The 21,551-nt window shown below is 36.9% G+C and overlaps 1 pseudogene; it reads left to right on the forward strand.

Annotated features, from left to right (window-relative positions):
- The window catches only part of LOC112658308 (mannose-1-phosphate guanyltransferase alpha-like), an 85,574-nt pseudogene extending 67,049 nt beyond the window's left edge, over window positions 1-18,525 (forward strand).
- The last annotated feature ends 3,026 nt before the right edge of the window (window positions 18,526-21,551 follow it).

The raw sequence follows: 21,551 nt of genomic DNA on the forward strand, positions 1-21,551 counted from the left end.
ATATTCTATTGCTTGAAAATTCCTTTAAATATTTGACTTTGTTGGAATTTCTTGAAACATAAAGAAATAATAAATATCATGACAGTATAACTACATCAATACTATTGTCAACATATAATTTGCAATTCTTTCTCTATTAAAAAAAGAAATTTACTACAATAGAATATTATTCAGCCATAAAAAATAATGAAACTTTGTCATTTGCTTAAACATGGGTAGACCTTGAGGCATTATGCTAAGTAAAATAAATCATAAAGAGAAAGACAAATACTGTATGATTTCACTTAAATGTGGAATCTACAAAAAGAAAAATGAAAAACTAAACCAAGCTCATAGATACAGAAAACAAGAAATCTGAAAACATTTCCCACATCATTCTCTACTTGCCACTTTCTTGAAATAGGAATATATATACTTAAAAACACATAGATACAACAAAACTCCTCTGTGATAATTTTACATAGATTTCTCCTCTCTAAAATATGCCTTAATCTCCTCTCTAAAATATGCCTTAATCTTCCCTTAATCTATGTATTTTCCCTCCATATTAAACAATTCTCTCTAATTTTATAGATTTAGGTTTAAAATTTAATGAGGTAGGGCAGCCCGGATAGCTCAGTGGTTTAGCACTGCCTTCAGTCCAGGGCACGATCCTGGAGACCCGGGATCAAGTCCCAAATCAGGTTCGCTGCATGGAGCCTGCTTCTCCCTCTGCCTGTGTCTCCGCCTCTCTCTCTCTCTCTCTCTCTCTCATGAATAAATAAAATCTTTAAAATTAATTAATTAATTAATTAATTAATTAAAATTTAATGAGGTACTTACTAGTAGGCAAGTTTTTTATTTTTTATTTTATTTTTATTTTTTTTATTTTTTTAGGCAAGTTTTTTAAACTCTGAGTCCCTATTTTCTAATCCTAAAAATGTAAAAATACAGCCTACAAGTATGTTTTGAGGAAAAAATAAGCTATCACATGTAAATTGACACAGTGGTTAAGAGCACTGGAGTCAGATGTCTGCATTTTAAATGCAATAAAGTTACTTAACTTTGCAAGATATCATTTTTTCTATACATAGATTGGAGATAATAATAGCACTTCCTTTATAGCTATGGCTATAAATTTTATATTTATATAAATGAAATAATCCACATAAATAATTTAGTAGAATGACTGCTTAACTATTATTAGCTGCTATTTATTTTTTTAAGAACCTGGGATACAAGAGACACTCAATAATTGTTGGTGCTATCACTCTCCTGTCTATCACCAACCACTCTTTTACCTTTAACTATTCTCTATGGAAAGTACAAATGTCCTTTAACTGTGTTGTTCTTATCAATAGATGGGTAAGGGACATATGTCTTTGGTTTTTGGCAAATAAACTTAATACCCTAATTTAGAGCCCCTTTAATGCTTTAGTCCCAATTTTTTAGTATCTTTCTGAGGATGTTTTTGAAAACTTCATCCAGTATAACACCATCCACTGATGCTAAATGAGACCTAAGGTAGATGGACAAATAAATGTATTTAATATTTATTGCCTTAGGCAATTTATCACATAAGCAACCCATGTAATAATTTATTTAGCATAACCTTAACTATCTCTTTCTACCCAAAGGGTAAGTATTCTTCAAGAGATATAATTTTTAAGGAATATAAGCATATTAGTACATATTTTAATGATTCTCAACAGCCTGAATGGGATTTAGGAGGGGGAAGGAAGTCTTTGTGATCAAACATAATCTTTCATGGCTCATCAGAGCTTTTACTGTGTCATTTTCTTTAACTCATACTCATTAAAGTTGCTGTTTTCTTCCTTAATGAACTACTCTTACACAAAATTCTGTGACCAGTTATATACTTTTAAAAATATGCATTATCAAGGCACAAGTTTACAAAAATACAGTTATTAAGTGTTAGTATTTTAATCCCAATCTGACACAAACACTAACTCTGCTATTAGTCATAAATGTTCTCATTATTCTTCACAGATGACTAGGCACTATAGAAATAAGTCAAATATCACTTTTTTTAAAGTTTTTTTTTTTTAAAGAGTGTGCATCATGAACCCTACAGGGTAAAGGGAGGGGAGGGGTGGAGGGAGAGAGATCATCTTAAGCAGGCTCCATGCCCAGCACTGAGCCGGAGGCAGCACTCTATCTTATGATCCTGAGATCATGACCTGAGCTGAAATCAAGAGCTTTACTGACTGAGGAACTCATGTGCCCTACAAATACCATTTATTAATTCCACTTCAATTCAATAATGTCTGACTTCACAAATTTTCTTCAAAACTAAAAATGATGATTCTGAATTAAAATAAAATTTTCATTTTCCCATCATGCCAAAGTTTCAAATATTCTCATGCTAAATGACAGAACATTAATTTTGGAGTAAGAAGTACCCCCACAAACTCTCTTATGCTAATACTAATTAAAATTTCTAACTCAAGGTAAAGTTAGATCAATTCATTCAGAAATAGAGGCATCTATTGTTATTCTGAATGGCATAATGGAGATAGATTAATCAAACCTACATCTATACATACATAGACTCTTTAAATAATTTCTAGATGCTTCAGTTTCCCATTATCAATAAGAAACAACAAATTTGCAAGTTTGTTTTAAAAATGAACCATTTCCATCAATTATGAAATTAAAATTCCTCAATTAACAGAACTATAAAAAAAAAACTTGAGTTTGGGAAAAATACTTTAAACAGGAAGAAATTATAAATGGAGAACTGCAAGGAGAAATAAATTTGCTATTATATTTGGAGACTTCAACATCCTTTTTCAGTAGGAATAATTCAGACAGAATGCAGAATGCAACAAAAAACCTAACTGTACTTATTACAAATATATAAAGCAACCTCACTGAAAGGGATGAGGAAAAAGGTACTGACCTAAGTAACTCTGGAAATGAATGGAATCTGTAAAACTAAAGTCAAAAGGAACTGCACATAAGCATTCTACTCTGATAAAGCCGTTCCCTTGGATGTACAGATTAACAATTCTGACACTGCATACATGTACACTGCAATTGAATAATTAGATAAGTGGATGGCAGTGATTGGGAGTCAGATTTCTCACTACTGAAGTGGAAATTCACATACAAGAAGGGGAAGTAGCTATAATGATGCATGTAATAATGTATTAGAGTTGGAGGCATCAATAAGAACTCATATTTTACTGGTTACATATAGAAATATGCATGTGTCTGTGTACATGGGTTAGTATATACACATATATTTATATACTCTGTCAGCTAAGGGGGCCTAGAAGCAATGGCATCCCGTAAGCAACTAAGAATACCTAAGGCCCAGGAGTACCTGGGTGGCTCAGTCAGTTGAGTGTTTAACTCTTGATTTCAGCTCAGATCATGATCTCACAGTCTTGAGATGGAGCCCTGCATCAGGCTTCATGCTCAGCATGGAGTCTGCTTGTCTCCTTCCCTCTGCTCCTCCCTCTGCTCCTCCCCCTGCTCATGTTTGCTGGCGTGCTAGCTCTCTCCGAAGTAAATAAATAAATAAATAAAATCTTTAAAAAAAAAAAAAAAAAGAATACCTAAGGCCCAGATCTGGGTTTCTTTTCTTTTCTTTTTTTTTTTTTAACATTTTATTTATTTATTCATGTGAGACACAGAGAGAGAGGTAGAGACAGAGGCAGAGGGAGAAGCAGGCTCCCTGCAGGGAACCTAATGTGGGACTCAATCCCAGATCCCAGGATCACAACCTGAGCCTAAGGCAGATGCTTAACCACTGAGCCACCCAGGTGCCCCCAGATCTTGGTTTCTAATACCATTTTTCTGTAAAAGGAACCAGAGAAATGACTGATTCTAGGACTAGAGCAAGATATATACAAGGTCAGCTCTTGTACTGACAGAAAGAAAGTTCCTATGGCATATTCCAAAAAAAGACAAACCATAATGATAAGGGTATTTCAAATAAGTACACGAGCTAACTGAAAGAGATTCCAGTGGCCAAAGTGGAGCAAAATTAAGTAGTATTGGATTATTGTCCAAAGTATATAATAAATATCATGAGTCCATACTGATATAAATAAATGGTTAAATTAATCAGTGGAGAAAAGACAAATCTCCCTTGCAGAATTCTAAATAAATTTATATAGATAACTCCACCCTATAGGAGGGGGAAGCAAAACTCCTGGTTCTTTAAGTATAGGCTGCCTGTAGTAACTTCTTAAGGAGAGTACAGTATGAAAAGGGAGAGAAAAAAGTAACTTTAAAGCAGAGAAACTGGGGATCCCTGGGTGGCTCAGCAGTTTGGTGCTTGCCTTCAGCCCAGGGTGTGATCCTGGAGTCTGGGGATCGAGTCCCACATCAGGCTCCTTGCATGGAGCCTGCTTCTCCCTCTGCCTATGTCTCTGTGTCTCTCATGTATAAATGAGTAAAATTTATTTATTATTAAAAAAATAATAAAGTAGAGAAACCTAAAAAAATCACTATTTTAGCCACATGAGCAAGGTCAACAATCATGTTGACAGTATAAAATCTTGATATAATGTGATGAAAATAGCACTTTACCTCTGTGATCTTCCTACTGAAAAGCCATAACCCCAGCTAATTAGGAGGAAAAGTTCAGAACAATTCCAACAAAGGGACATCCTACAACATACCTAACACTCCTGAAAATGGCCATTGTCATCAAAACTAAAGCAAGTCTAAGAAACTGTCACAGCCAAGAGGAGCCTAAGAAGACATAACAAATAAATGTAATGTGGCAACCTGGACGGGACCCTAAGGCAGAAAAAAGTCATTTAAAAAGGGATAAATGACATCTAAATGACCTGCTACTTTAATTACATTTGGAAATCAAAAGATACATGAAACAAATGGTAATAACCAAACTGAGCTCAAATTATGAACTGAGTCTTTTTTTTTTAAGATTTTATTTATTCATGAGAGACACAGAGAGAGAGAGAGGGGGAGGCAGAGACACAGGCAGAGGGAGAAGAAGGCTCCACACAAGGAGTCTGATGTGGGAATGGATCCCAGGCCTCCAGGATCACACCCTAAGCCAAAAGCAGACACCCAACCACCGAGCCACCCTGGACTAAGTCTTATGCTTTCACTGTTTAACAAAGAAAGCAAGAGAATAAACAAACTAAACATTCACTTCATGGTAAAACAAAAACATAAAAAATAAAAATATAAGGAAAACGAGGGAAGGAGTAAAGCCTAATATATTTTTTTAAATCCATGAATAACAAAAGAAAAAAATAGATCTGGCAAAAAAATCTAAATTTTATTTAAAATGTGAAACAGACATACCTCCAGCAAGTTGGTTTACTTTAGTTTTGCTTTGTAAAGGAAAAACACTGGTATACACAAGCAAAAGAAGAAATGGAATATAACAGATAAAATGTATTGTTTCGCATTATTAACAGGTAGGGAACCTGAAGGAATTTTAGATGCAGACCCTGCAATGCACGACCTTATAAGCCAGCCCAGCAAGTATATAAATAACTTGTAGGTAAGACAACATTAAGTATCACATGAATACTTACTTACACTACAACTATAAGTAGAGTGAGCTTTATCAGGAGGAGAAACAGGATATTTTAATAAGAAGAAAGCCACGTACAGAGGAAGTTTCCATGAGCAATGGATAATCAGTAAACCAAATCACAGTGACATCAGGCAGAATGGATTCAGCGTAGATGGAAAGCCAGAGGGTTCTGTTCTGTATTGCAGTCTCTGAAATGGATACCAATTAAAAAGTGACTGGATGCCCAAAGTTTGTCAACAAAATAGCAGGTCAATTTTCAAAAAACAGAGGAAGAGAAAGGGAAAAAACAGAAGAAATACTAAGAAGGAAGTTGAACCAATACAATCTGGTTCCTCCTCGGGAGGCATTATCACAAGAATTCCATTCCTTTAGGGTTCATAGAGTCATATCATTTTAGGACTGATGAGTAGCTCAAGAGATATTTTCTGAATTCCCCTTATTTTACACATGGGAAATATGTTCCCAGATGAGGAACAAGGAAAGTCACACATTTAACAAGAAATTCCAGACTCCAGATTTGGAGTACAGTTATTATTCCATTATACAGTATAACCTCCTATTTACTCCAATAAAAGATACAATACAAAGTATTGCTCCATGATTTTTCACTTTTTTTTTCCATTTCTTTATGATATTTTTATTTTTTGTATATCTTGAGCAGCACCTACATTGCTGCGGGGAAAGAGAAGAAAGGAAAAGGGGGGGATAAAAGGAAGCTATCTCCAAACTCCATTTGGTTCAATTTCTACAGGGCTGTTTCTGCTGAACCCAAAGATACTGGGAGTCTTGAAACAGTTTGAGGAACTTCAGCAGGTCCATCCTGATTCTTATTCAAATGTGTAAATCTCCTCAAAGCCCCCAGTGACAAAATGTAAATACAATTTTTGCCTTTCAATACAAGATCAAGACACAATTTAAAGTTCTTTGTAATACTCCTAGCATCCCAGTCCCCAGGCCTCTGAGAGCACTTAAGGACACAAACCTGCCACTGGCAACACTTTGCAGTTCAATTAAGCTGGAAGTAGAAAGTAATTCTAAGAGTCTGAATAGGTTCTTGATGAAAATATTGGTTAGGAAAATGATTGTGCCCTCATGCCTATCTAGCACATCTGGTAGGAAAGGATTGTTACTTTATTTGCATTCCGTGAACAATTTAAAAAGTAATTTGCAGTTTGGGACAAACAAAGAAATGTGAAAGAGCAGTGACTAAGAGCAGTGACTGACTGAAAGCTTTCCCATTAAAGAGTAAAACTGACTAAATTACTTTAAAGTAATTTTTTTCCTTAAAAGCTTCTTTAATTGAGTTCTATTACTTTATGATTTATCTTGGCTTGATATTTACCTTCGCATTAAGTAATTTTGCAGAAATTCTGGTGGAGGGAACTGTACTATAGAGAAAAGGGTTAAAAGGCACAAAAGGGAAGAGTTGTACAAAGATTAACTGGGCAAAGGAATCACCATAGACCCTACAGGGAGGTAGAGAGGGAGGAATAGAGAGGGGACAGAAGAAAGCTGACAAGTCATGCCACAAACAGAACAGAAAAGAAGGCAACACAGGGGTAAAAGGAACCTAAGCCTGCTCTTTTAGCAGGAAGGTCAGGAGGTGTGAGCAGAAGGTTTGCTAATCATCCTGGCAGATAACCATCCAGGGAAGCCCACATCATCGTCAATGGTGCTTCCCCAAGGACTGAACAGACTGGAGGTCTGGTCCTCAGCTAGAGTGCCTTGTGTATGAAGATGAACCATCCTTCAGGCACAGAGCTGATAGGCAGGACATATACAAATTTCATATTTTGTTGACCTAAAGAACTATATTTTCCTTAGGAAATTTCTGACTTAATATTTGGTGTATTTCATTTCTAATTGCTGAGTAAAGTTACATTATAGGATAATTCTGCTGGAAAGTGTCTGGAACTCAATTTCAGATGTGCTCGTGTGTTTTAGAAGTAGTGGCTACATTCTATAGCAGTATCTGTAGATAAGGAAATGAGAAGGAGGCAAGTTTGTTAGGAACAGGGTTTAACCCTATGGCAGTAACAAACAGAGGAAAGTATAACCTGCTGAGTTGCAATAAGGTACACTCTTATTTTCAATATTTCCTCTGAATCTGACATACTTTTCCATTAATTCATCTAGGGAGAACAATCACAAGACCTATATACCACAATCTATACCCCTTCCAATCCCTCTGTAGACATTACCAATTAATCACAGAGCCTCAGGCAGGGCTCAGTTTCATCATAGCATTCAACTGATAAGAGCTGGCATGAAGTCCAAGAAATCAGCTTGCCACCTGTGATCTATTTGGCTATCTTCTGAGATACCTTACTCAAAAATTAGTAATTAGTAATTGTACTCAATCCAAATATTTAGCACTGAAAAATAAAAGTGAAACTAGAAAAGTTTAGAAAACTACAAAACCCTCTTTAAAACAGCTATGAGACTTCTCATAGTGAGAAGTTATTTTTTTTTAGAAATTCTATTTTTAATTCCATTTTTTCTATAATAAACATGCAGTTTTATGGCATTTAATAACCTTAAAAGACCTCCCACATACAGATTTTTATTTTTGTTTTTTTATTTTTTATTTTTAAAGATTTTATTTATTTATTCATGAGAGACACAGAGAGAGAGGCAGAGACCTAGGCAGAAGGAGAAGCAGGTTCCCTGCAGACAGCCTGATGTGGGACTCCATCCCAGGACCCTGGGATCACGACCTGAGCCAAAGGCAGATGCTCAACCACTGAGCCACCCAGGTGCACCCTACATACAGATGTTTAAATTTGATTTTTATTGCAACCCTGTGGGATAAGAGGAGGACAAAATTAAAAGCAAGAAATGGCCAGAAGATAAGAAACAGGCTCTGGTTATTTCCCTTTGAGGATTTTGAAAGGCAGAAGTATTTCTGTTTCCACAGTGAAGGAAGGAGCTTGTGATTTCTCTTCTTCTCAATTTAGCACTAAACAATCTCTTCGACCTGCTCTATTTATGTGGACCTGCCATACCCATGCTTTTTCTTTGCATTTCAAACTCTGTATTTCTGAAGCTAAGAATAAAATTGAAATCACAATTGTTCCAAGATCTGAAGCCAAAATTTGATCTTAGAAACATAAACAATCACCAAATTAATATGCTTGAAGAATACTTCTTTCACACACTTTTTCTATAGAGAAAACCAGATACATTTTTCCTAGATCTAATACATTTCAATGCAAGTGATCTTAAGTATAGGCAATTAAACCAGACATTTGTTACCACAGATTGACATCAACAACATCTTTGTCCTCTAGAACAAAACAAAAAACAACAAGAAAAAGAATCCCTCTGAGTTAATACCGAAATCTTTCAAAATTTCAATTCCCCGCCCCCCCTCCAGTCACCATAATAGGTGATCCCTCTGCGCTCCTTGTAACTTGGTTTTTAATTGCTAAATTTGCTATTTGTATATACAACTGTGATATCCTTTATCATGATGATTCAAATTACAGATGGTTCTAAAAGAAATAAGTCCAGCCTCAGCATAAACAAAAACCTAGGATAGAAAACCCCACAGATTCAATCAAATCAATTTTCTCTCATTTTGAGATGTACCTTCTCTGGATACATATTTTCTCATATGTCTATATAAATCTTCTCTTAGGATTCTTTTTGTGAATTATTGCCAGCAAAAATGCAAACTCATGAAATCCACCTTATAGAAATGCTAGTTACATTAAACAAATTGATCTCACTCCACTTGAAGTGCCTACCTTATTTTTCTGTGTCTTCCACTCTAGGACTTCTGTCTTAAATTTGAGAGATTAATAACAAAGTTGGAAATGCAGTTTCTAGGAAATGTTTCCCCTGTCATTGTATTTTTACTCACAAACCGCTGAAGAATAGGAAGCCTAGAGCCAGGATGAGGATGTGACCATGCTGTCATTTAATGATGAATAAAAAACAATTCAGAAATGTTTCCTTTTAAACACAATTTGAATGATGAGGGGGAGATGTAGCCAGAGAAGTAAGCACCCATGCAGACAATTGACAAATTTACTTAGTTGGCATGTCAAAATACTTAATGCTGCTCACAAAACTTCATTCCTTTCCAACATTTGGTTAATGTGAGATGGAACTAAAGGGGAATAAAATGTTTTTATTTGTGAAAGTGGATACTTGCTCAGTGAACACCGGGAAAACTTAATTGTATTTTTTCATCATCAATTTAATATTTATTCACTGATATGGGTAATTTTCTAGTAGAATAAATAAAATATTATTTTCCAAGATTTACTCATTTGGTAACTTTTTTTTTTAAATGAACTGATTTTTTTTTTAAAGATTTATTTATTTATTCATGATAGGCATAGAGAGAGAGAGAGGCAGAGATACAGGAGGAGGGAGAAGCAGGCTCCACGCCGGGAGTCCAATGCGGGACTCGATCCCGGGACTCCAGGATCGCACCCTGGGCCAAAGGCAGGTGCTAAACCGGTAAGCCACCCAGGGATCCCCTCATTTGGCAACTTTTTCAAAATATTTTATAGCAACAAACTTTCTGTGTTTGCAAAATTGAAGAAAAATAGAGTTGGCAAAAGTCCACTCATTATTTGGGAGTTTTGTGTATACAATGCTTGGACATCTGGCTTCAACTTTTTTTTTTCTTTTTTGGCTTTTCATTGAAGTATTTATTCTATTCACATTTAATTTAATTATTGATATATCAATATCAAACATCTTACTATTTGCTCTCTTTTTACTAACTAAACTACATTACTTTTTCTTTTTTATCTTATTTTAATTCCAGTATAGTTAACATACAGTGTTATACTAGTTTTAGGTATACAACAAAGTGATTCAACAATTTTTTAAAAATATTTTATTTATTTATTCATGAGAGACACAGAGGAAGAGGCAGAGACATAGACAGAGGGAGAAGCAGGCTCCATGCAGGAAGCCTGATGTGGGCCTAAACCAAAGGCAGATGCTCAACCACTGAGCCCCCCAGGTGTCCCAATTCAACAATTTTGTATATTCCTTAGTGCTCATCAAGACAAGCTCTTAGGGATCCCTGGGTGGTACAGCAGTTTGGCACCTGCCTTTGGCCCAGGGCGTGATCCTGGAGACCCGGGATCGAATCCCACATCGGGTTCCTGGTGCATGGAGCCTGCTTCTCCCTCTGCCTATGTCTCTGCCTCTCTCCCTCTTTCTGTGACTATCATAAATGAATAAAAAAAAAAAAAAAAAAAGACAAGCTCTTAATCTACTTCACTGATTTCACCCAACCCCACTCTCACCTTCCCTCTGGTAGCCATCTATTTGTTCTCTATAGTTATGAGTCTGTTTTTGATTCCTTTTGTTGTTGTTGTTGTTCATTTGTTTCTTAAATTCTACATATGAGTGAGAGCATATGGTATTTGTCTTTGACTTATTTCACATAGCATTATACTCTCTAGGTCCATCCATGCTGTTGTAAATGGCAAGATTTCATTCTTTCTTATGGCTGGATAATATTCCATTGTGTGGAATATTTTTGTGCCAGTACCACACTGTTTCAGTTATTATAGCTTTGTAGTGTAACTTAAAATTTGGAATTGAGATACCTCCAGCTTTAGTTTTCTTTTTCAAGATTGCTTTGACTATTCAGGGTCTTTTATGGTTCCATACAAATTTTAGGATTGTTTGTTCTAGTTCTGTGAAAAATGCTGTTGGAATTTTGATAGAGATTGCATTAAATCTGCAGATTGCTTTGGGTAGTATGGACATTTTAACACAATTTGTTCAATCAGCATGAAATAGTTTGTGTCATCTTCAATTTCTTTCATTAATGTTTTATAGTTTTCAGAGTACAGGTCTTTCATCCCTTTGATTAAGTTTATTCCTAGGTCTCTTATTTTACATACAATTGTAAATGGGATTGTTTTCTTAATTTCTCTTTCTGCTGCTTCATTATTACTGTATAGAAATGCAACAGATTTCTGTACATTGATTTTGTATCCTGTAACCTTACTGAATTCATTTATCAGTTCTAGTAATTTTTTGGTGGAGCCTTTAGTGTTTTCTATATATAATATCATATCATCTGCAAATAGAAGTTTTACTTCGTACCAATTTAGATGCCTTTTATTTCTTTTTCTTGTCTGATTTCTATGGCTAGGACTTCTAGTACTATGCTGAATAAAAGTCATGATGAGGGACATCCTTGTCTTGTTACTGACCTCAGTTTTTTGCCATTGCATATGATGTTAGCTCAGGGTTTTTCATATAAGGCCTTTATTATGTAGAGGTATGTATCCTCTAAACCTATTTTGTTGAAGGTTTTTATCATGAGTGGATGTTGTAATTTGTCAAATTTCTGGTTTCAACTCCTACTACCTATGTGACTTTGGGCAGTCCTTTAATATTTCTAAAGTTCTAGCTCTAAAGGTACTGATGGAAATTATACTCTTCTCTCTTAGAATTGTGCTAAGTGCTAGCACACAGTTGCCCTTTGGGAACAGAGAGAGGATAACATAATACAATGGGAGCAGAATGATGTTTAAAAAAAGATCCCAGTTTCAAATTGATCCAATTCAAAATTTTTCGAACAGTAGCTTTTTTTCCAAAGCTACAGACTCTAGGGATCTCAATCCTATTCACAAGCAAGCCTGACAGCTGAGAGGAGAGATTGGGTATTGGGATTTAGGATGGTTAAAGTGAAATGGAGACAAAAATCAGTAATTTGTTAGTTTGTCTATTTTGCATAAATTTCCATGCAGTCAATTCAAAGGTCCTTAATTTCAAATGTATACAATGTACTCACTCATGCTATACAGATTCAAAATTCAAGTCACAACATGAAAACATGAATAACATCTAATCACACATCAATGAAGGGGAAATTTTCTGAGACTAGAGTTGAAGCTGAAGGCAATGTGCTTGAAGGCCCTTTATTATTCTGTGTGTGTCACTGTGGCCTGAGTATATAATGTAAGGATCCTCAAGAACACAGCTGAGGACAATCATCTAAATTGACTATGCTACATGGGTTGGAAGGTAACAGGTACCACAACCCCACAAAGTACCCAGTAGATTTCCTGATGCCTCACTAGTATAAACAGTCATGGATAAGTTTCAACTCTTTGAATGTTGATTTCTTTTTTAACTGAGGAAAAAAAAAAAAAAAACAGCATTTGAATAAAATATTTCAGTATGTGAAACCTAATTTCTCCAGAACTGTCCCTGGGCTCAAAGCCTTAGCCTTAGAGAAGTGACTAGGCAAACAGAGAACAACACTCTATTCTGTATCCCTAAATTCCCATTAGGTACTGATAACCCAATATGGGTATTGTCATACCCAGACTCAGTGATTTAATTTGACAAGAAAGCAATGATTCTAGTGCTCAGTGAGCTGTCAGAGGCTTAATACCCAGGATCTGTGGCGAATCACCAGCCACTGTACCATGAAGGAGCTTTTTAGATTAAAGTGAACATCATGACCTCACCTCTAGTTGAGATTTCCCATTATCCTGTCATCTCCACTGGACACTAAAACCATTGGCCTCCCAGCAGTAATGTCCTTTTCTTTCTGATCTTTCTTTCTGACTCTGGCCTCAAGCTATGAAGATAATGGAAAATAGAATCTTTTTTCTCTACATAATTCTCTTTATCTGATGAATATAGTTTAACATGGTGGGGAAAGAGACAGAAAGTGAATATTTACATTAAGAGGCAGCTGTTAGGAACACAGCTTTGAAGTTGAATTCTGAATGCTGACCCTGAAGTTTGCTAGTTTTACCTTGGACAAATTACTTAGGTACTGTGTATCTCATTTTCTTCATCTGTAAAATGTAAAATTTCTAAGAAAGAAAGGAAATTGTTGAGGTCAATCAATTACTCGGTATATATTTGACATGATATGTACATTAGCTTTTATAGTATTATCATTATTATTCTTATAGTATTATTACAGAAACATGGGGTGTTGAGCATAAAGGTAATAGATTCTTAAGTGCAAAATGTAAAAGAAGTTTGAAATATTTATCGAGGAGAATTTTAAGCAGAAAAGTCTTAGCTATAAGAAAAGAAAAATAAATGTACATTTATTAAATACATATTCTTTTTTAGGAATTCTGTTAGTCCCTCATATGTTATCATGAGGGACTAACAATCAATGAATTGTTTCATTTTCAAAACAACCCTGCATATTAAATGTTGCAAGTATCATGACTCTACAGTAAAGAAAACAAGCCTAAGAGACTTTATGTCACTTGTACAAGACTACCCAGTTTATTTAAGGCAAAGATGAGATTCTAACACAGGTAGATTCAACTTCCAAATTCATATGTTTTCATCAAGCAAAGATGCTTCCATAATATACTCTGTGAACACTTTCCATCAAGTATGTGTCACCTCAGATAAATCAATATGCCTGGTGTGAAGACAGAGCAGCTTAAGTTATTATGAAGCACTTATAACAACTGCAGTACTTTCAACAAAAAGAATACACAACAATTAACATTCCTAACCACAAGGGAGGTAAAGAGCAGGCTCATTTTAATTGTTACTAAACCCCATCACCTATCATATCTATTCTTTTACTACTTAGAAAAATACCCTTTGCAGGACATGTAAAAGGAATATTAAAGAAATCAACCTTTATAAAACCCCTTTTTTCACAAAAAGGAAATGTTATAGGTGTCAATTAATTCAGCAATGTGCCACATGAGAACAAGGCTTGCCAACTCCTGGTTTGAGGTTAATATTTCACTATCAATAGAGCAACTTCCTATCAGAGGGTTTCTATGGGCTTTATAATTTTACAAACAATCTAATGTCACTGCAGTCAATGTTCTTCCTTTCCTAAATGACTATAAATTCTGCTTGAAATCACCAGGGAAAAGACACAATGACTGTTCAACTGCTTCATCAGTGCTAGATAGTCCAGTCCACACTGGACTCCAGCTGTACTTTTTTATATAACTGTTATAGATCTCATCACAATATGGCATAATTATTAAAGTATAACCCTGTCTCTCCAATTAGCCAGCAGGTGACTTGATGGCAAAGACCGTCTCATCACCTCTGAATAGTTTCAGCTCAACAACTATTTAATGAGCTTGTACTTTGTGGCAGGATCCAATGTAAATGATGAGGCTATAAAGAAAAATGAGACACAGCACCAGCCCTTGAGGATGCTATGGACAAATGGAGGAGGCAGACACATTGATTGATCATTTCATTTCAACACAACATGGGAGAAGGCATGAGTATGAAGTGGTAAGAGCATGAGCAAGCAGGCCCTGAACCCAGCCTGGCTAGTTCAAAGAAGACTCATAAAGGAGGTGAGGACTTAGCCATGACCTGAGGATGTGTACCTCTAGTTATTAGTGGAAAGAGGCAGACAGCAAATATTCAATAAAAAAATCCATAAAGGAAGGGAAGGAGGGAGAAAGGGAGATAAAGAGACAGAACTAGACTAACAAGTCCTTTTTATTTCCATCAAAGATCTGGGTGTATATTTTGACAGGTTCACCACATTTTTTAAATTGCTTTTAAGCAATTTAAGACCTAAAGACCATTTCCTAAAGGAAATGCTCCTACTCTTTACTCCACAACTTCTCATGTTCTTTTACATGATGGTACATGTAGCAAATGATGTTTATGTGGCTCACTGGGTAAACAGGAGAGGCTATCTTCGCTGGAGGTGACCTATCACTCAAGCCCCAGCCAGCTACACCAAAGACTGAATGGATCAGTGTCTCAGCAAAATGCTAAGCCTCTTGTAGCCCATCATTGTGCTGAACCAAACAAGTTTGGAAGTATGTCCTAAACTAACTCCTCACCTATTTTCTTCACCCCAATCCCATCCTGTTCCTCCAGGAAACTCGCAGGTGAATCACTCATATATGATCTTCCATTCAATCTTTAAAGATCATCAAATCTCCTTTAAAGAAGTCCTCCTTCAACCCTATTCCTCCTTGAAGTACCTCAACTATATTATTCTTTTTAAGTACTAACCCTGCAAAAAGTTTACTTCACTTACTGGCTTCACTTCTTCTCTTCAATCCTGTCCAACACAGATAATATTCTAGATACTGGAGTAAGACTGTCAACAAGAAGCCAATGTCCCTATTCTCAAGAAGCTTAATTCTCTTGAAGGTGACAGACTAAACAACAAATACATGCATAAGATAATATCACATAGATAAGTGCCTTGAAGAAATATAAAACAAGGGGATAGGTAAGGATGGTGGCGACTACTTTAGACAGGTAGTCTAGGAAGGCCTCTTTCAGAAGGTAATATTGTGGGGGTTTTTAAAAATATTTTATTTATCTATCTGAGAGAGAGAAAAGAATGTGTGTATGATGGAGGGTAGGAAGCAGAAGGGGATGGAGAAGCAGACTACTTGCTGAGCAGGGACACACACTCTCAAGGCACATTCAATCTCGGGGCTCTAGGGCTCTATCCCAGGGCCCTATCCCAGGGCTCTGAGATCGTGACCTGAGCCAAAGGCAGATACTTAGCTGACTGAGCCACCCAGTCACCTCAAGAAGGTAGTAACATTTAAGCAAAACACTGAAGGAAGAACAAGAGAAAGCCAAATGCATATATAGAATAGAATTCCAGAAAAGTTCAAATGTAAGAACATGCAAGGAAGCCAATATAGTATAGCCCAGCAGGCAAGGGAGAGTATTAGGAGATGGGCATAGAGATCAGAGGTAGAAGGTGGTCTATGTGGGGTTTTAAGGGCCCTGGTAAAGACATTGTATCCAATTCTACATGTAACTGGAAGCCTTAAGAGGGTAGTGAAGTGAGCAGGGAGTGAAATCTTTTGACTTACTATTTGGTAAGAATTCCTTTGACTGTGAAATTGAGAAAAGACTAGAAGAGGCCAGCTGCTACAGGATCTGCAGTAATCTGGGCAAGAGATCAGAAACTACAGGCAGGAGATTGAAAATGCTGGATTCAGAATATACTAATATAAAACTTATAGAAGTTGTTGAAGAATGGATGTAATATATGAAATAAAGAAGTGAAGGATCACTCCAAGGTGTTTACTCTAAAGAACGAGATGAACTGTGCCATGAGGAAGACAAGGAGCTGAGAGAGTATACCATGATGGAAGGAGCATCTGATGAAAATTGCAATAGACAAGAATGTTGACAGGAGTCATCATCAGGAGAGGATTTTTTTTTAATTAATTATTTATTTATTTATTTATGATAGTCACAGAGAGAGAGAGAGGCAGAGACACAGGCAGAGGGAGAAGCAGGCTCCATGCACCAGGAGCCCAATGTGGGATTCGATCCCAGGTCTCCAGGATCAGCCCTGGGCCAAAGGCAGGCGCTAAACCGCTGTGCCACCCAGGGATCCCCCAGGAGAGGATTATGGATGACTTCAACTAGGAGAAGCAGCTGAAGGGATTATATAGTGTCCCTCTTCTGCTCAGAAATCTTCTGTATCTTCCCATTGTTACTGCTTATAGAGGGCAAGAACTATGTCTTCCTTGTCTTCTTTGCATCTATATTTGGAATGCCCCCATACAACCTGGGAACTCAGTATTTGTAAAACAATGAATGAGTTGAATGAGTGAACTATACAATAAAATATATGGCTCTTCAAATTTATCACTTATCTCCCACAACCCCATTACCTACTTACTCTCCAGCCCCATACTACGCCACATTTCTGAACCTACACTGCATTTTTCCATATTCATGCTAGCCTTGCTCAAGAGTACCTCTTAGATCAGATGATTTCTCCTATCCTATCACCTATATGCCTTTTGAAAATCTCCTCATGTTGCAAAACTCTGATCTCATGTCCTCTAAGAGCACACTCATCCCTACTCTTGTGGCAGGTTAGTCCTGCCTTCTGCTCTGTGCTCTATTAGCATTTAAAATGGCACTTATCTCAGCCTTCCTTGGATTGGAGTTTACTTTTGCTATGCCTCCAGATTATCAAATCCAGGACAATAGAAGTTATTTTAATTTTTATTTATGCCTACCCAGTTAAACATTTTTCAAAATTCTTTGAGGTTGTACCACAAATTATAATTGGATACAACTACAATGAATTTAAAACAGACAGGGAAAGATCTCTTGCAGCTAAACACAATTAGTGTAATATCTGTACTTTCAAATTATTTTGCTTAAGGAAAAAAATCTGAAATCACAACTTGTTTGTTAATGAACATTCTGTTTGAGGAATGCAAAGCTCTGTTCACTTTTGGATGATAAGGATCCTGAAGCAACATGCCTGTCTTACAGCTTCATCCTCCACCCTTACTTTGCATCTACCCAACCCCACCCCCAGAGTATCCCTGAGTTCCACCAGGCTCAACTACTTGCTATTTCCTGCACATAATCTAGTAACTCTCTGTGCATGTTCCTTCCTTTGGCTAGAATACTCTCCCCCACCTTTACCCCTGGACAATCATAACTCAGCTTTTTTATTTAGTTCAAATTAGTTCAATTTAGTTTAAGATCTTCTCTGCCAGTGGAGAAAAGTTGAGCACAGAATCTGCTGTTCCTTCAATACCTTCTACATAATTCACTTAGGAGTACTTTTCCTAATACAGTGCTTATCTATCTTGACCTCTATCCTAACATACCATTGTGAATCCTTCTAGGTGAGAGTTTGTGTCCCATTATTTTTGTGCCACCAGGACTTAGTATTGTCTAGGGAAAAGTAAGTGCTCAACAAATAATTGTTGAGGTGAATGAACCCTGAGAAGCTCAGTTTGTAGCCTCAGAGCTCTCCAAGACAATTCTGCCTTTTTTGTTACTGTTTCTTACTTCAAAGATAAATTTTGATTGTTGATCATAGCTACAGGCATGGAGATAACCCCTACTCCATAGCTTTATGAAACCCACATTGCTATGAGCTACCCTTTTGCCCCAGTAATTATAGGTGCTTTCCCCACCCCCCAACTGCTTAATCCTTCCAGCCCTTTCAGTTACTTATTGTGTTATCCAGTTGTGTAATCAGCCTGGATCATAAACTGTTAGCAGTTATTTTTTAACGTAAATTATTTCTTTATCCGCAGGTCTGTGCTGTATGTGGTGGGGGGTGGGGAGGGTGGGGGGGCGTGCAGGATGGAGAATGAAATATTTTCTTGTGAAGCATAGTATGGAGTTTTATAGATAATCATTTGTGATCTAAATACAAAAATGCATGCATCCTGGAAGTAATTAACAAAATAGTTTTGACCTAATTATGCTTAAAACACAAGTAGTTCCCAGTTTTGAGCCTAACAGATGCAGCTAGTCTGATTCTATGCTGACCCTTTGGTTTCACACTCAAAGCCAACTAACTTCTCTAAGTTTGTTTATTCCATTATGAAAATGGCTCACTATGACTAGAAAATCAACCTAGGATTGTGGAAGAACAGAGCAAGGGATCAGGACTTGGGCTCTTCATTGCCAAAGTCCCCTGCCTCTCCCCAAAATACATGCACAAAACTAAATTCAATGAGTATCAAGTGCTTGCAAGACAGGAAAATTCTGCTCTAAAGTTTCTGATGAGGAAGAGAGCACATGCAAACATTTCTTTCTCAGTTAAGGAAAGGCCTCCCTTATTTATTATCTCATCAATAAGCCTGAAGACAGGATTTGCTTTCCACAAGAAAGAAAAACTATCTTACAGAGAACATTCAAGCTCAATGCCAGATCAGCTAGTTATTTACTATACAAGAATAAGCACAGAGAAAATGCCAACAAATAAGAAGCAATACTAAAATAGAATTAGCCATGGATTCCATTAAGATTCTTAATTAAGTCTCTACCTGGCACTCAGTACTCAAATTTTTTTTTTAAATGAACAAATGAATGGGGATCCCTGGGTGGTTCAGCTGTTTAGCACCTGCCTTCGGCCCAGGGTGTGATCCTGGAGTCCTGGGATCGAGTTCCGCATCAGGCTCCTTGCATGGAAACTGCTTCTCCCTCTGCCTATGTCTCTGCCTCTCTCTCTCTCTGTGTCTCTCATGAATAAATAAATAAAATCTTTTTAAAAATAATGAACAAATGAATGAATGAGTGAATGAATGAATGCATAAGTAGTTCCTGTATATGCAAAAGCCAATTCTGAGCAGGCCCACAGTCCTAGGTATAAACAGCCTAAAGGGGAATTAACATTTATTATGCTATTTAAACTCTCCCACTCATTCCTGACAGTAGTATATTATTATCTCCACAAGAGAGAAAAACCAAGTTTAAGAAATGTGTTCAGGATCATATGTTGTCTAATAGGTGGCAAAAGAGGGATTAAACCCAGTTTTGACCGTCTTCAAAGTCCATGCTCTTATAACTACCAAAATGCTTTTATGATTTCCCAGTAGCTAAGCCTGGATTTAATGATGACCTTGGGGCATTCTTTGCTCTCTGACTCAAGATTTGAAGCAAATAGCTATTTTGTATACAGTTATATGAAACCTGAGCATCCTGGGAGAGGGTATGGAGCTGCCATCAAAGAGGTCTTTAGGCAGGTAAACTAAACCAGTTCTTTAATATGGGCATGATTGGTTTTCTGCTGCAATGCAATCAGGCATAATTTATTACTTTAACAACTATAAATTATTAATACTTGCATGTACTCTCAGAAAGTATTTCAGAGGTTAGCTGTTGGAGTGAAAGAAGAAAATTAGACAGGCCTAAGCTGCTCTGTACCCTTCTAAAGACCTGGAGTGTCTAATCTTATCAGTTCTCCATCTATGAGTGTCACTTACTGCTCAGGGATTTACCAGGTCCACTAAGATTTATTTTCCCTACCTGTCCCTAGAGCCCATAGTATGCAGAATGCTGAGTGCTCAGTCCCAAACTGTCACCCTCATTTGGCTGAATTTACAATATGCAGAAATTAACTTTGTTTAGTAAGTATCCCTAATAGGTATGAGATATCAGGCAATTACAACTTCAAATCAATTGATTCAAGCAGTCCCCTCCTAACTCTTTGGTGGAAAGAATATACTATAAATGTGATAGTTCTAATGGATGAAGAAGAATGGGTAAAAATTTTGGAGACAAAGATAGAGCAGGAAGACGTGCCACAGGAGAAGTAGTCAAGGGGCAATGAGAAATTCAGAAATCCTAGGTTTTTTCCTCCAACCTTGACATTGACATCAATCTTGCATAAGCATGATTATGAAAGCAGGAAAATAAACTGGTTATAAGAAGCAACTACTATGGCTTAAGTGAGCAATATACAGACTGAGTTAGAGCCAAGGTTTCTAACCAACATGCTTTTATTACTAACCCCCTCAGGTCTCTGACCCTTAAGGACAGCAATTGGGAGTAGGTGTTGTTGCTGGAGCAGCTGAGCCCTGATGGAAAGGTTGTGGGAATAAAGTCAGAGCATGAACTTTACAGTCAGGAAAATATGGCTCTGCTAGTTTACCTTCTATGTGATCTCACATAGGCAAGTTAATATCTCTGAATGTTCCAATTCTATCCATACACGTAAAAATACTTGTGTAGTGTCAGTTAAATATGTGAAAGGCTTAGCAGTTTCAGACCTATACAAGCACTTAAAGAAAGGTATTTGGCTAATTAAACCGTTATAAGCATTTACTACTATAATATAACAGTGAGGTTAAGACTGTTCTAGTTTGGGGGATGCCTGGGTGGCTCAGTGGTTGAGTGTCTGCCTTCGGCCCAGGGCGTGATCCTGGACTCCAGGGATCGAGTTCTTCATCAGGCTTCCTGCGTGGAGCCTGCTTCTCCCTCTGCCTATGTCTCTGCCTCTCTCTCTCTCTCTCTCTCTCTCTCTCTCTCTCTCCTCCCCCCTCCCATTGTGTGTGTTTCCCTCATGAATAATTAAATAAAATCTTTAAAAAAAAGACTGCTCTAGTTTTTCATACACTTTTTGACTTTTAACCATGTAAAACTATAAGTTCAGATCTTATTGCACTGAATTGCACTGAGAGAGCCTAGAGGGGTATAAATGGAAAACAAAGATTTCCTGGCTGATAATCTTCTGGTAGAAATATTGTGACGTAGTATAGATGTGAAGGGCAGTGTATGTGTCAGTCATGCTCCTAGGGTGGATGTACCAGGGAGGGGTAGGATG

The sequence above is a fragment of the Canis lupus genome, chromosome 12 (assembly GCF_003254725.2).
Source record: "Canis lupus dingo isolate Sandy chromosome 12, ASM325472v2, whole genome shotgun sequence".
Lineage (NCBI taxonomy): Eukaryota > Metazoa > Chordata > Mammalia > Carnivora > Canidae > Canis > Canis lupus.